Genomic DNA, 17,523 nt, shown 5'->3' on the forward strand with positions numbered 1-17,523 from the left:
GTCTCTCTCTCTATCTCTCACAGTCTCTATCTCTTTCTCTCACAGTCTCTCTCTCTATCTCTCACAGTCTCTATCTCCATCTCTCACAGTCTCTATCTCTCACAGTCTCTCTCTCTATATCTCACAGTCTCTCTCTCTATCTCTCACAGTCTCTCTCTCTCTCTGTCCTGTGTTTTGTGCTTGCATCATTATTGAGTGAAACTGATACTTTCTCCAAACACATAACCCAGTATCTCCCTCCCTTCCAGCTGCGATAGAAAAAGGGTGTTTATCTTCTTGTATAACAGCATCAATAAACAACTCAATGCTGGGGCCGTTTGTTGTGTTCTCTCATTTATAAAGGTCTGCTTTCATTTGCATCGATGATCCCAGATTTCCAGGCCTGGAAGCTCATTTCTTGTGTCTTGCATTTTATATGCTGTTTCATAGACTCTCATATTTAGTTTCTCTAAACTCAGTTTGTATTTATTTGTGCTTAAACTGAATGGAAGGTAGATTTTCAGCTAGCAGTCATTCATGTATCTCAGATTAAACAGACACTGTTGTTTGTGTCTTCCAAATTGTCCTTGGCATGGAGTTAATGAGGTGATTTATTCTAGCATGGTATGATGATTCACCCACTCTAGCTCGTAACAACGTTCACATCTCAAGCTGTCTAGGCACAATAGTGTTATCCAGGCTCTCAGTAATTAATATTTCAATGTGCCAGATAGGTCTGCACTTCACTCATCACCACGGTAACACCAGATGAGTTTATGGTACAGCAGGGGACTTTGAATTCCTCCTGACCGTTAGCTCTGTGAGAGATGCACCAATGATCACTGAGAGCAGAAGAGAGACGTGGAAGAAAGAGCGGCATTTGCTGATTAACACAGTGAAGTGTGAATTAAACCAATGAAAAGGAGACAGTTGCTCAGTCTGCATGTAGCCTTCTATACTGTAATCAGTGGCACAAGCAGAGAAAGAGAAGCATCGTGCATGGTGGCTGAACATGAAAGCCCTCCATGCTGGAGCACTACCGCTGTGTCACGCTGCCACACATGGTCACCCGCTCTGAGCATCATACTCTATAAGGCCTTTCTGTAATGGTCAGTTGTGTGCCCTCCTTGCAAGTCATATAGCCAGGAATGACTGATGGTTTGTTTAAGACCATGGTACTATGATTTTTTTTGTACTCAGAGAAGTTGTCTTGGTAAATGACACAAGTGTTTTTGTTTCAACAACAGGGCAGAACAGGGCAGCACAGCTAGCCAATAAATGTACACAGAGAGCTAACATTAATAATATGCATGTACAGTCGTGGCCTAAAGTGTTGAGAATGACACAAATATTAATTTTCACCAAGTCTGCTGCCTCAGTTTGTAAGATGGCAATTTGCATATACTCCAGAATGTTATGAAGAGTGATCAGATGAATTGCAATTAATTGCAAAGTCCCTCTTTGCCATGCAAATGAACTGAATCCCCCAAAAACATTTCCACTGCATTTCAGCCCTGCCACAAAAGGACCAGCTGACATCATGTCAGTGATTCTCTCGTTAACACAGGTGTGAGTGTTGACGAGGACAAGGCTGGAGATCACTCTGTCATGCTGATTGAGTTTGAATAACAGACTGGAAGCTTCAAAAGGAGGGTGGTGCTTGGAGTCATTGTTCTTCCTCTGTCGATCATGGTTACCTGCAAGGAAACACGTGCCGTCATCATTGCTTTGCACAAAAAGGGCTTCACAGGCAAGGATATTGCTGCCAGTAAGATTGCACCTAAATCAACCATTTATCGGATCATCAAGAACTTCAAGGAGAGCGGTTCAATTGTTGTGAAGAAGGCTTCAGGGCACCCAAGAAAGTCCAGGAAGCGCCAGGACCGTCTCCTAAAGTTGTTTCAGCTGCGGGATCGGGGCACCACCATTACAGAGCTTGCTCAGGAATGGCAGCAGGCAGGTGTGAGTGCATCTGCACGCACAGTGAGGCGAAGACTTTTGGAAGGATGGCCTGGTGTCAAGAAGGGCAGCAAAGAAGCCACTTCTCTCCAGGAAAAACATCAGGGACAGACTGATATTCTGCAATGTCATTTTTTCTCTGATGAATCACTACCATCAGTCCTGTGTCATGCCAACAGTAAAGCATCCTGAGACCATTCATGTGTCGGGTTGCTTCTCAGCCAAGGGAGTGGGCTCACTCACAATTTTGCCTAAGAACACAGCCATTTCTTTTTTACCTTTATTTAACTAGGCAAGTCAGTTAAGAACAAATTCTTATTTTCATTTACGGCCTAGGAACAGTGGGTTAACTGCCTGTTCAGGGGCAGAACGACAGATTTGTACCTTGTCAGCTCGGGGGTTTGAACTTGCAACCTTCCGGTTACTAGTCCAACACTCTAACCACTAGGCTACCCTGCCTCCCCAAATGAATAAAGAATAGTACCAACACATCCTCCGAGGGCAACTTCTCCCAACCACCCAGGAACAGTTTGGTGGCGAACAATGCCTTTTCCAGCATGATGGAGCACCCTGCCATAAGGCAAAAGTGATAACTAAGTGGCTCGGGGAAAAAAACATAGATATTTTGGGTCCATGGCCAGGAAACTCCCCAGACCTTAATCCCATTGAGAACTTGTAGTCAATCCTCAAGAGGCGGGTGGACAAACAAAACCCACAAATTCTGACAAACTCCAAGCATTGATTATGCAATAATGGGCTGCCATCAGTCAGGGTGTGGCCCAGAAGTTAATTGACAGCATGACAGGGCGGATTGCAGCGGTCTTGAAAAAGAAAGGTCAACACTGCAAATATTGACTCTTTGCATCAACTTCATGTAATTGTCAATAAAAGCCTTTGACACTTATGAAATGCATGTAATTATACTTCAGTATTCCATAGTAACATCTGACAAAAATATCTAAACACTGAGGCAGCAGACTTTGTGTAAATTAATATTTGTGTCATTCTCAACACTTTTGGCCATGACTGTAAATCTCTCATGGCTCAAAGTGGAGGAAAGATTGACTTCATCACTAATTGTTTTTGTAAGAAGCTGTGACAAGCTGTGTGCTAGTAGTTTAAACAGACACCTCGGTGCACACAGCTTGTCAAAACGTCTCAGACACCATGCATACCCCACAAGACATGCCACCAGCTTCTGACATAGTTTGATTTTGTCGTGAAACATCATTGTAACTGAGGTGTGGGCAGTGCAGTGGCCTGCCAGTGTTGCCACCGGGACTGAATGAATGTGTTGTATTGTCCTTGAGAAGGCTAGCTGCAATTTGATGAAGGAGAAGGAGGAGGAGATGATGTTGTGCTTTGCTGGCTCGGCAGATCTGCAGATTGCTGACTAGTAGGCAGTAGGCAGGGTGCCGTTTTTTTTCCATCCTCTGCAGTTTGGGAAAGCACAATGATCACATCTCAAAATGGAAGTGAATCAGCTAAAAAAAGGAAAGGAATTTAAGCCACCTCATCTCCCTCCGACCCTAGCCGCCCCAAAACACTGTACTCAGCTCTCTGTCTGAATGATCCAGTGATCGGACTCCAGTGCCTCTCCATACATCCAATCCAACCTGCCCTCTGGCGGTGTAGAGAATACTCTCTGGAGATAAAACACCCAGCTGGGACCTTACCTGGAGCAGGTGTAGTGTCCGTGTGTGTCCAGCTGGCTGTTCCTCTGGTCTGCCCGGCTGAGGCTAACCCCCTGGGGGGGCTTGGAAGGAAGACCTACTAAAGATCAAAGAGGCCCTGCGACCCCTTTCTCCTGCCAACTAGTCCCAGTTGCCTGGCAATGTGCTGTGATATTTCCTACCATAGCAGGAGAGCATCACCATCAAATGGCAGGGCTGGACCATTGATAGTCCTCTAGGATGTGGATCACTAATTTAACACTTTGATAACAGGTAGCCACTGGGGTTGGATGGGGGAGGCAATTTACTTTTGTCTCCTCAATCTGAGATATTAAACATGGTACACAGTGCCTTCTGAAAGTATTCATACCCCTGGACTTATTCCACATCTTGTTGCGTTACAAACACAGAAATATCTCATTTACATAAGTATTCACACCTCTTTGCTATGATGCTCCAAATTGAACTCCGGTGCATCCAATTTCCTTTGATCGTCCCTTGATGTCGCTGCAACTTGATTGGAGTCCACCTGTGGCCAATTCAGTTGATTGGACATTATTTAGAAAGGAACACACCTGCCTATATAAGGTCCCACAGTTGACAGTGCATGTCAGAGCAGAAACTATACCATTAAGTTCAAGGAACTGTCTGTAGATCTCCGAGACACTGTAGAATTGTGATGAGGCATATATCTGGGAAGGGTATAAAACAGTTTCTAGAGTGTGTTGAACGTTTCCAAGGACACAGTGGTCTCCATGATTGGGAAATTGAAAGAATATGGAACTACCCAGACTGCCTAGAGCTGGCTGTCCAACCAAACTGAGAAACTGGGCAAGAAGAACCTTGGTCAGGGAGGTGACCAAGAACTCAATAACCACTCTGACAGAACTACAGAGTTCCTTGGCTGAGATTGGAGAATATGCCAGAAAGACTCTATAGCACTTCACCAATCTGGGAGAGTGACCAGACGGAAGCCACTCCTGAAAGAAAGACACGTGACAGCACGGCTGGAGTTTTGCAAAAAGGCACGTGAAAGACTCTGGGAGCATAAGGCAACAGATCTTGTTGACTGATGAGACAAAAATGTAAGTCTTGGGTCTGAATGCATAGCGCTGTCTGGATAAAACCAGGCACAGCTTATCACCTGTCTAACACGATCCCTACCTTGAAGCGTGGTGGCTGCATCATGCTATGGGGATGCTTTTCAGCGGCACGGACTGGGAGACTGGTAAGGTTAGAGGGAACATTGAATGGAGCCAAATACAGGAAAATCCTTGATGAGAACCTACTTCAGAGTGGAAACAACCTTAGACAGGGGCGAAGATTTACGTTCCAACAAGACAATGATCCCAAGCACACAGCCAAAGCAACACTGGAATGGCTTCAGAACAAGAATGTGAAAGTCCTTGTGACCCAGCCAAAGCCCAGACTTGAATCCCATTGAAAATCTGTGGAAAGACTTGAAGATTGCTGTTCACCGCCACTCCCCATCTAACTTAACAGAGCTTGAGAAAATCTGTGAGGAAGAAAATACCAAAATCCAGACGACTCAAAGCTGTAGTCGCCACCAAAGATAGCTCTACAAAGTATTGACTCAGGGGTGTGAATACTTATGTAAATTAAATATGTCTGTATTTCATTCTCAATACATTTGCAAAGATTTCTAAAAACATGTTTTCACTTTGTCATTATGGGGTATTGTGTGTAGATGGGTGAGATTTGTATTTATTTAATCCATTTTAGATTCAGTCTGTAACACAACAAAAGGTGGAATAAGTCAAGGGGTATGAAAGGCACTGAATCATTGCTTTTGAAATCTGGAAGTATTATTGGTGACATATTGTCTTGGGATTAACCCGTTTTTGTCTCCAATAATAGCAAAATTCTCATAATATCCCACAGTAAAGGAATGCTTGACACATCAGTGACACACTGTTATTGCTTCTAAGTATGGTGGCAGGCATTAGAAAGATATGGAATTGGCTGAGATGAAATGGATCTAGCAGTCAGCTGTGTGTGTCTGTGTGATATTGTGTGTACTGAGGCGTGATTGTTTTAGGCTGCTATAGCTGCTCCTCTATTAGGCTCTGTGTTGTCTGATATTAGCTCCATCTCAAACATCTCACGAGGGGACAGACAGCGTCAACATCCACAAACTCACTGATTGCATCACATGATGCCATACTAGGTTATTGGTAAGGGCAGCCAGGACAAACTGTAGCAAAACACTTTGCAACAAACGTTTTTGCAGCTAAAACAAGTGTTTCTTATTGGACAAGTTTACATTAGTCCCTCCCCGTTTTGCTTCCATTTGGTTCCCTGTGAATACACCCCATGTGCTGGGTGGCTTGTTCGTAGGTGACTTTTAAATAGTCCATGTGTGAGACATAGTCATGTGACCATTTCCCCCATGAAACCAGTGTTTGTGTAAATCTAAAAAATATTTTCCCATCAGAATAATTTGTCTGTTGTCTTTTTTGGGGGGGATTTATTTTTTAGAAGGGTTTATTCTACACTTCGGGAGGACTATAGTTAAGCTGCTTCGTGTCTGTTTATTGTGGTTTAACTACTCAGCTAATTGTCCCAGTGACTGTTGTTGAATGTTAATGTGAGAGGTTTTACCAACTGAGCAACTCATTGCTAATGAGTATCCTGCACTGGGAAAAGTTTTATAGGGGTGCATCCCTTCATCATTCCAGCACATACAGATGACATCTATTTTCCCCTGCCCCTGTTCCTGCCCATTTGATACATTCTAAATCTAAACACATTTGACATATTAGTAAAGATTCATTGAGAATAGTCGGGTGAAAATAAGATCACTTGATGAGAGAACAGCTGTGCAGCCTGAGGCAAGGAACAGAGCTCAAGCTTTTTTTGTGACTTTCTCAAATCATCAATAGCCTTTAGTTGCACCATGCAGCCTATTATGTTCTGATTTCTAACACATTCTTAGGCTTGTATCATTCGCATCTAAGTTGCCTAATAATTCTAAATCTAGCATATTTATGTTTACTTTTACGCTCAAAATAGCAACTTCATATGCACATTCTCTCCGGAATGGGAAAAATATCCTTTGTATTTTATTCAGCTAGGTTAAATTATATTCTTCTTACTATAAAATCATATAATATAAAAGACTGGCATGGGACTTATAAGCATATCTTGTCAGCTAAATGTACAAGCCTACATGGAGCATTGAGCATAGTCAGATAACATACAGTAGGCCAACTCATTCTGTTCTTCTTTGTATCATAATGTTTCTTTAGACCTGACTAAAATAAATATTGGATTTATTGTGATGGTCTACATTCAATTGATTGATCTCATTATTTATGAGACTTTTTAAATGTACAGTAGACATTGCCAAGGCGCGCGTCAGTGGCTTGTATGCATCTTGTATGCTTGGATGCCTAAAGATTCTAAACGTGTTTGTTAATTAACGGTCAATTACGGTGAGACCAGCAGTCTTTTGCATGACAGTAACTGTCTGACAAAATGTAATAACCGCCACAGTCCTAGTCACATGTTCGTGGCTTGCTATATAAAGCAGGCAGACGGGCATCGAGGCATTCAGTTAATGTTCCATTGAATGTTAGAATGGGCAAAACGAGTGACCTAAGCCTCTTTGCTTGTGGTTTGATCATCGGTGCAAGGCGAGCTGCATCCAGTATCTTAGAAACGGCTGGCCTTCTGGGCTTTTCACGCACAACAATGTCTGTGGATTACTGAGAATCGTGCAAGCTAACAGACTGGCCACAAACAGACAAATAGCGGTGCAGTACAACTGTGGTGTGCAGAACGGCATCTCGAAACGCACAACTAGTTGATCTTTGTCACGGATGGGCTATTGCAGCAGAAGACCACACCAGGTTCCATCAGTTAAAAACAAGAAAAAGTGACTCCAGTGGGCACGCAATCACCAACATTGGACAAATGAGGAGTGGAAAAACATTGCCTTGTCCAACGAATCCCAGTTCCTATTGTGTCATGCTGATGGCAGAGTCAGAATTTGGTGTAAACAACATGAGTCCATGGCCCCATCCTGCCTGGTGTCAACGGTACAGGCTGGTGGTAGTGGTGTACTGGATTGGGGATGCACATTTGGTCCTTTGAAACCAATTGAGCAATGAACACCATAGCGTATCTGAACTTTGTTGCTGATAAAACCCAATAGAATATATTTTGGATGAGATGGGGCTCCCGAGTGGCGCAGCAGTCTAAGGCACTGCATCTCAGTGCTAGAGGTGTCACTAGAGACCCTGGTCGGGTCAAGTCAAGCGAAACATGAAGCCACACCAATGTGTCGGAGGAAACACCATCCAACTGGCAACCGTGTCAGCGTGCATGTGCCCGGCGCACCACAGGAGTCGCTAGAGCGCGATGGGACAAGGACATCCCGGCCGGCCAAACATTTCCCTAACCCGGACGACGCTGGGCCAATTGTGCACTGCCTCATGGGTTTCCCGGGTTGCGTCTGACTGCGACAAAGACCGGGATCGAACCCGGATCTGTAGTGACGCCTTTAGCACTGCAATGCAGTGCCTTAGACCGCTATGCCAGTCAGGAGGCTCAGAGGGCTCAGAGGGCTCTATGTTAGTATTACCTTCCCCTCGGTTTCATCATCATTTTTATTTTTTATTTTAACATTTAACCAAACTCATGGGGTGGGGTCACTGAATGATATCATTCACTCGACTCGCTGTTTGCGATTGTGAATTCTCTCACCCAGAGGCACTCGGAGAAAGAGTTTGGCAGCCGGGTGGGTCTGGCAGCCGGGTGGGTCTGGCAGCCTGAACCCTGGCTTCCTCTAATTTACAGGCTGGCGGTAAACTCTGAGAGGGGAAAGAGAGACGGCTGCAATACATAAATTGATCCGTAACCCTTCGCTCCTGTTAGCTTTCCCACAGCCAGGGTCAGTGTTGCTATGCACTGTTTGCCCCTGCAGAAAGCCCTGGTGTGCGTGGCTTGCTGTCGGTAATTTACAGCTGCCTGGTAGAGGGAACAGGAGGTCTCACACGCAGAGCTATGTTTAAAACAGTTGGAATCATAGAGCTTCTGGTGAGCGGCAGCAGACTCCTTACAGAATGCAATGATGACTCTTTAGTCTCTGACGGTGTTGAAAACTATGGCTGGAGAAATGTTCCTTGATCTGTGTCAGGCCACGAGGTATGTAGCCTCGGAGCTCTGTGCACCGCTGGGCTTGATGGGGCGAGCCTCTCAATGCCAGCCATAGAGAGTTATAACGATGCTAGCTGCTATGTTGAGGTTGGCCAAAAAGTATTACTAGATTGCTTTGTGCCTGAAATTGTGCCACAAGAGGCAGGTCATGTTTTGATGGGCCTACTAAAGGTCTATGTACAATATAATACATTTCTTTGGACTTTTATTTTTTTGGGGTCAGGCACAAGGAATTTAATAGTGTTCGACGTTGTCGTCGATGTAATAGTTTCAGGTTCATTACTGAACCATCGGTGTCTGTGGGTCAGAAAAAGAAAAACACACAGCCTGTTCTCTCTGGCTGCAAGAAGGTTTGAAGATAAGCGCCTGTCTACCTGCCTGTCTGCCTGCCAGTAGCCTACCTCTTCACATACAACCCCATCCTAATTTGAATGACATCTTCTGCGATGACAGTTAGCTGTTCCACTGTTCTCTTTGGTGAGGTCTATTCATTATGCTACTGACTGATTAAAGGAGCACTGAGATGAAGTTTCTCCTCAGATGTGAGTCCTTGAATGTCAACTGGAAGGCTACAAATCAGGCTTAAGCAAGACCAACAGGATGGATAGGAGAAGAGTTTCAGCCAGACATCAACATTTCTCTGCTGTAAATGACTGTTATTTGGACTGTTATATATCAAAGTTCTCCTTGATTATGGATGATCAGTAGAAATTTGTGGCCAATTACGTTCAGTGGCATATTTCATCCTTTTCTGGCCTCTGGCTGTTTGGGTGTTAAACAAACCCACCCTTATAGGCTACACATCAAGTCCTGTGGTCAAAAATAACTCCACAGAAATGGTTGTGAGCATACGTACATCTTTAGGTGCTGGGCTAATAATTGATGTCTGGCAATCACATAATTTCTTCATTGTGACCTCACAGGAAGTGTATCCAACACCTCTCTTTCTCTCCCGCTCTCTTTTTCTCTCCCACTTAATCTCTCTCTCCCTCCCACTCTCTTTTTCCATTTTTGTCTCCATCTTTTCTGTGTCATCCGCATCACTCCAGACAGCTACTTCCCCTGCCTGAGCGACCTGTGCAAGGCATTATGGGAGGTGATGCTCAGCTATCACCGGACCATGCAGTGGCACGAGGAGCGTGACAAGGAGGACTCCGCAACCGCCACAGGTACACCTGTCCCACCAATATCTTGCCCATCCCCTTAATTCAGCACAACACGAGGCCTTTGGCTGACCAATAGCCCCTCCCCTTTAATTCAGCGTTGCACGGTCCCCTCCCCTTTAATTCAGGCAAGCAACCACTAAAGCCCTTATTCACTGTCCACCCTCTAACCTCTTGTACTTCTATAGCCCTGATTCCCTTATTCTTAACACACCTAAAGCCCTGATTCCCTTAGGCCCAATACACCTAAAGCCCTGATTCCCTTAGGCTTAATACACCTAAAGCCCTGATTCCCTTAGGCTTATTACACCTAAAGCCCTGATTCCCTTAGGCTTAATACACCCAAAGCCCTGATTCCCTTAGGCTTATTACACCTAAAGCCCTGATTCCCTTAGGCTTATTACACCTAAAGCCCTGATTCCCTTAGGCTTATTACACCTAAAGCCCTGATTCCCTTAGGCTTATTACACCTAAAGCCCTGATTCCCTTAGGCTTATTACACCTAAAGCCCTGATTCCCTTAGGCTTATTACACCTAAAGCCCTGATTCCCTTAGGCTTATTACACCTAAAGCCCTGATTCCCCTAGGCTTATTACACCTAAAGCCCTGATTCCCTTAGGCTTATTACACCTAAAACCCTGATTCCTTTAGGCTTAATACACCTAAAGCCCTGATTCCCTTAGGTGTATTACACCTAAAGCCCTGATTCCCTTAAGCTTATTACACCTAAAGCTCTGATTCCCTTAGGCTTATTACACCTAAAGCCCTGATTCCCTTAGGCTTATTACACCTAAAGCCCTGATTCCCTTAGGCTTATTACACCTAAAGCCCTGATTCCCTTAGGCTTATTACACCTAAAGCCCTGATTCCCTTAGGCTTATTACACCTAAAGCCCTGATTCCCTTAGGCTTATTACACCTAAAGCCCTGATTCCCTTAGGCTTAATACACCTAAAGCCCTGATTCCCTTAGGCTTATTACACCTAAAGCCCTGATTACCTTAGGCTTATTACACCTAAAGCCCTGATTACCTTAGGCTTATTACACCTAAAGCCCTGATTCCCTTAGGCTTATTACACCTAAAGCCCTGATTGCCTTAGGCTTATTACACCTAAAGCCCTGATTGCCTTAGGCTTATTACACCTAAAGCCCTAATTGCCTTAGGCTTATTACACCTAAAGCCCTGATTGCCTTAGGCTTATTACACCTAAAGCCCTGATTGCCTTAGGCTTATTACACCTAAAACCCTGATTCCCTTAGGCTTATTACACCTAAAGCCCTGATTGCCTTAGGTGTATTACACCTAAAGCCCTGATTCCCTTAGGCTTATTACACCTAAAGCCCTGATTCCCTTAGGCTTATTACACCTAAAGCCCTGATTGCCTTAGGCTTATTACACCTAAAGCCCTCATTGCCTTAGGCTTATTACACCTAAAGCCCTGATTACCTTAGGCTTATTACACCTAAAGCCCTGATTCCCTTAGGCTTATTACACCTAAAGCCCTGATTACCTTAGGCTTAATACACCTAAAGCCCTGATTCCCTTAGGCTTATTACACCTAAAGCCCTGATTACCTTAGGCTTAATACACCTAAAGCCCTGATTCCCTTAGGCTTATTACACCTAAAGCCCTGATTGCCTTAGGCTTATTACACCTAAAGCCCTGATTACCTTAGGCTTATTACACCTAAAGCCCTGATTACCTTAGGCTTAATACACCTAAAGCCCTGATTCCCTTAGGCTTATTACACCTAAAGCCCTGATTACCTTAGGCTTAATACACCTAAAGCCCTGATTCCCTTAGGCTTAATACACCTAAAGCCCTGATTCCCTTAGGCTTATTACACCTAAAGCCCTGATTCCCTTAGGCTTATTACACCTAAAGCCCTGATTCCCTTAGGCTTATTACACCTAAAGCCCTGATTACCTTAGGCTTAATACACCTAAAGCCCTGATTCCCTTAGGCTTAATACACCTAAAGCCCTGATTCCCTTAGGCTTATTACACCTAAAGCCCTGATTGCCTTAGGCTTAATACACCTAAAGCCCTGATTCCCTTAGGCTTATTACACCTAAAGCCCTGATTCCCTTAGGCTTATTACACCTAAAGCCCTGATTCCCTTAGGCTTATTACACCTAAAGCCCTGATTCCCTTAGGCTTATTACACCTAAAGCCCTGATTACCTTAGGCTTAATACACCTACAGCCCTGATTCCCTTAGGCTTAATACACCTAAAGCCCTGATTCCCTTAGGCTTATTACACCTAAGGCCCTGATTGCCTTAGGCTTAATACACCTAAACGCCTGGAACATTCCATATAATAAAGATCCCTTCTTTAGCCGCCCTCACCTTCACGTTGTACAGTTCAGTTCAGTTCGTCTTGCATTTCTGCTGCCGTAGTTTCCTCTCGTCCTCTAGAAGTTCTTAGAAGCTAGACACTTTTTATTAGCCACCCCTAAATCAATTTAAGCTGATTGTGTACAGAAATATATAAAAAATAAAGGGGAGTTGACTTTCATTAGGGAAAAGGGGATAACTACAGTAGTTAGTTGCGCAACTGAATGAGTTCTGAATGAGTCCTCGGATGGGGCCACAGTGTCTCCTGACCCCTCCTGTCTCAGCCTCCAGTATTTATGCTGCAGTAGTTTGTGTCGGGGGGCTGGGGTCAGTTTGTTATATCTGGAGTACTTCTCCTGTCCTATTCGGTGTCCTGTGTGAATCTAAGTGTGCGTTCTCTAATTCTCTCCTTCTCTCTTTCTTTCTCTCTCTCGGAGGACCTGAGCCCTAGGACCATGCCCCAGGACTACCTGACATGATGACTCCTTGCTGTCCCCAGTCCACCTGGCCATGCTGCTGTTCCAGTTTCAACTGACCTGAGCCCTAGGACCATGCCCCAGGACTACCTGACATGATGACTCCTTGCTGTCCCCAGTCTACCTGGCCATGCTGCTGCTCCAGTTTCAACTTCCACCTGACTGTGCTGCTGCTCTAGTTTCAACTGTTCTGCCTTATTATTATTCGACCATGCTGGTCATTTATGAACATTGAACATCTTGACCATGTTCTGTTATAATCTCCACCCGGCACAGCCAGAAGAGGACTGGCCACCCCACATAGCCTGGTTCCTCTCTAGGTTTCTTCCTAGGTATTGGCCTTTCTAGGGAGTTTTTCCTAGCCACCGTGCTTCTCCACCTGCATTGCTTGCTGTTTGGGGTTTTAGGCTGGGTTTCTGTACAGCACTTTGAGATATCAGCTGATGTACGAAGGGCTATATAAATAAATTTGATTTGATTTGATTTGAATGAGTTCAACCTAAATGTGCCTTCCGCATTTAAGCCAACCCCTCTGAATCAGAGAGATGCGTGGGGCTGCCTTAATGGACATCCAGGGGAGCAGTTTAGGGGGTGGTGGGGGTTAACTGCTTGGCTCAAGGGCAGAACGGCAGATTTTTCCACCTTGTTGGCTCGGGGTTTCAAATCAGTGATTTTTGGGGGGGTTAATCGCGTTTAACCGCTAAACTACCGGCCACCCCCATTACTGTCCCACAGACGTAAATCTGGATTTGGATTTGATTTCTAAGTATTGCATTTGACCTTTATAGAGAGCAGAGCTACTGTTTCAGGTTTATTGTTGAGTAAAGTGTCTCTATTTCTGTAACGTTCGACGCTGGTAGACGAGAAGCAAGTACAGGGAGTGAACATTTAATTAGCAACACTCATAGGACAGGACAGTGTCTGGACATGAACACATAACGACATTAATGCTGACACCGGGAACAAAGTGAGGAGCAGACAGAAATAGGGAAGTCAATCATCAAAGGAGTCCAGGTGAGTCCCATATTGTGCAGCTGCTCGTAATGATGGTGACAGGTGTGTGTAATAATGGCAGCCTGAGCGCCAGAGGGAGAGCGGGAGCACGCGTGACAATTTCTTCCTATTAGTTTGCCTTTTCAAATACTCTGTCAATCAGCAGTAGCTTTCACTCAAATGCAGAACTTGTCCTTTTCTCTGTGGAAAAGGCGTTTCATTTCCTCCTTCTGTCTGTTGGATTAATTAAGGAAATGGGCGATGACGAGTAGGACCATGATGCCTTATCCCCTGATCACAGCGATTGATGGATTTGTAAGTATTGCATTTGCCCTTTGTAGAGAGCAGAGCTACGGTACTGCCTTCTCGTCTGCCCACCTCATATAACGAAAATGGTTGTGAATGCGCAGCGCTGCATTTGCACAGCCCACACAGCACACATTGGCATGATGGTATGGGTAATTGAGGTTGAATTTGTCGCCGCACTTACCAGTGTGTTGATAGTCAAGTGGAATTTGTTTTCTAGTGTTGCTTCAGTGGCTCCCTCTTTCAGGCTGTCCATGTAGAAGGTCATTGAACCAACCAAGCCTGAAAGTGATAGGTGCTTGTGCTTTGTTGACGCCAACACACTGCTGACTTTGAAAAGTCACCGAGCCCTCCAAAGACCTCTTGAATCTAATGTTTCTAATGATTAATCTAATGATTAGATGATTAGATCCACACGATGGAGATAAATGGAGATAAACTGTGATATTTAAACCTGTAAATATACAGTACATTTCCATTCCATTATCATGTTAATTTCAATTTAAGCGCTGTTTTGATTGATATTTGTAAGAGAAAAATATGGATGTATCCTAATTACAGACAACATCATGTCCCTCAGTGCTCACCCCCTGTTAGGAGTTAATTATGTATTATTCATGTATATATTAAGGATGATTCCGTACAGCCACAGGGAGGACCACGCATTGTTTACATGATATTTAGATTAGATCAAATGAATGACGTTTGGAGTGTTCTACTTTTCTGAGAAACCCAACCCCCCCATCACAATCAAACAGGGTTATCAAGTGCAATACTGCTATGGTCTCCAAAACAGGCCATAGTGAATCGCTCAGAGAGATTTACATGTTATTACAAGGTAGCTAAGCAAATGGCCTATCAGCTGAAAAGGCAGAAGGTGTATTTATATATACACCTACTCAAATATTTTATATTTGGGATTCATCAAAGTAGCCACCCTTTTGCCTTGATGACAGCTTTGCACACTCTTGGCATTCTCTCAACCAGCTTCATGAGGTAGTCACCTGGAATGCATTTCAATTAACATGTGTGCCTTGTTAAAAGTTCATTTGTGGAATTTCTTTCCTTCTCAATGCGTTTGAGCCAATCAGTTGTGTTGTGACAAGGTAGGGGTGGTATACAAAAGATGCAGAAGATAGCCAAATTTGGTAAAAGACCAAGTCCATATTATGGCAAGAACAGCTCAAAGCAAAGAGAAATGACAGTCCATCATTACTTTAAAGACAAGAAGGTCAGTCAATCCAGAACATTTCAGTCGCACTTGGAGAGTGATTTAGTGCTGCATCAGATGACCTGGCCTCCACAATCAGTCGACCTCAACCCAATTGAGATAGTTTGGGATGAGTTGGACCACACAGTGAAGGAAAATCAGCCAATAAGTGTTCAGCATATGTGGGAACTCCTTCAAGACTGTTGGAAAAGGATTCCAGGTGAAGCTGGTTGAAAGAATGCCAAGAGTGTGCAAAGATGTCATCAAGGTAAAGGGTGACTACTTTGAAGAATCTAAAACATATTTGGATTTGTTTAACACTATTTTCATTACTACATTATTCTATGTGTTATTTCATAGTTCTGATGTCTTCACTATTATTCTACAATGTATAAAATAGAACAAAGAAAGAAAAACCCTTGAATGAGTAGGTGTGTCCAAACGTTTGACTGGTAGTGTGTATAACTATGAGCCAGAGAGATGCAGGTAGCTAGATCATTTGAGACCACAAAGGCAGTCCAAGATGAGTGTATGTTGGGATAAGCAAGAAACTTCCAGCTTGTCATCACTACTTATCACCTTACTAAGGTATCCAAGTCTGGGACAAACAACCATTGGCTCTGTTTCAATGGCGATAAAGTTTCAGTTGTATCATTTAGCAAAGTTTTCTGTTCCTTCCTATTAGTTTGCATTTTCAAATACTTTTTCAATCAATAGTAGTTTTGGCTCAGATGCGGAACTTGTCCTTTCTCTGTGGAAAAGGGGTTTAATTTCCCCCTTCAGTTCATTGGATTGATGAAGAAATGGGCGATGACAAATAGGACCACGGTAATGCCTTTATCCCCTGATCACTGGTGCCGTTAAAACTTCGGCTGAGATCCAAATGGCGTCCTATTCCCTGTGTAGTGTACTAAATAGGGAATAGGTTTCCGTTTGGAACGCGCCCTTCAAGTCTCCAGGTTCCAAACCTTAGTTAAGCATATCTCCTTGTTCTGTGAGTGAAGGAACATTCAGTGCTAATCAGAGGAGGCGGGGCCATCCATCAAGAGGTGCTGTCATATCAGTGGGTGTGATTGGCTGTCCTCTACTACCCTCTAAGTGAAGGTGTCCTCACTCTGCATACGCTTTCACCCTTCCTCTACGTAAAGGGTGTGTGTGTGTGTGTGTGTGTGTGTGTGTGTGTGTGTGTGTGTGTGTGTGTGTGTTTGGTGCGTGTGTGTGTATTCGGTTTGTGTGTTCTTATAAGTGGGTATACATCTCTGTGTATACCAAAGCCTTAAGAAGAGTGATTCACATGCTGGCCTTAATTTGTCAGACTGTGCGGTGTGTCCTTGTCCCCAACACGTTCTACCGGGCGCCCTGCATGACCGCCAGGCTCCTCTCTGTCATTGGAGAAAATAATTTAAAGGTCCCTTGATGGCTGCAACGCTGCATATGCATCCCAAGTGGCACCCTATTCCAGATAAAGTGCCCTGCTTTTAACCAGAGCCCCTATTCAGGGAATAGGGTGTTATTCGGTACGCAGCCTGCATCACCTCCACGGAGCGTCACCACAGCTGCTATAATGAACCTGTCACCATGATGTATCAGTAATTATTGTCACCACTCAATAAAGGGAAGTTGTTTCTAAATTGAATATGGGCGAAGGGTTCCCTCCCATCTTGCCAAATTGAATTTGCAGCCTTAGCTCACCCAGTGTCATATTCGATCAGCTCGGACAGGTCCTCGGTGGTGAGAGGATAAATGGCTGATGTTAGTGGATTGGTTACAAGCTCACAGCACTGACTGGAACCCTTCATATTGACCTTTCGCTTAGAACTTCCACGCTAAACATACACTCAATCCAGGACAGAGGGGGCCTTGACACGGGTACAGCTTCACCTCATTCTAAGATGAAACCAACATAAAATGAAGTCAAGATCGATGAACTAGTAACGTTTGCTGTTGGTGAACCAGTTGTTTTTTTTACGGTCATTTGTGATTGGCTTATGATGTGGTGACAAGTAGCCTAGTGGTTAGAGCGTTGGACTATTAACCGAAAGGTTGCAAGATTGAATCCCTGAGCTGACAAGGTAAAAATCTGTTGTTCTGCCCCGGACCAAGGCAGTTAACCCACTAGGCCGTCATTGAAAATAAGAATTTGTTCTTTAACTGACTTGCCTAGTTAAATAAAGGTCAAATATATATATATATTTTTAAATGTCTTAATAGCATAGGATTTCTCACAACATGTTCAGTTTTTTTTGT

The 17,523-nt window shown here is 44.0% G+C and overlaps 1 pseudogene; it reads left to right on the plus strand.

Annotated features, from left to right (window-relative positions):
• The window catches only part of LOC109908451 (syndetin-like), a 349,878-nt pseudogene that overhangs the window by 161,343 nt on the left and 171,012 nt on the right, over nt 1-17,523 (plus strand).

The sequence above is a fragment of the Oncorhynchus kisutch genome, linkage group LG17 (assembly GCF_002021735.2).
Source record: "Oncorhynchus kisutch isolate 150728-3 linkage group LG17, Okis_V2, whole genome shotgun sequence".
NCBI lineage: Eukaryota > Metazoa > Chordata > Actinopteri > Salmoniformes > Salmonidae > Oncorhynchus > Oncorhynchus kisutch.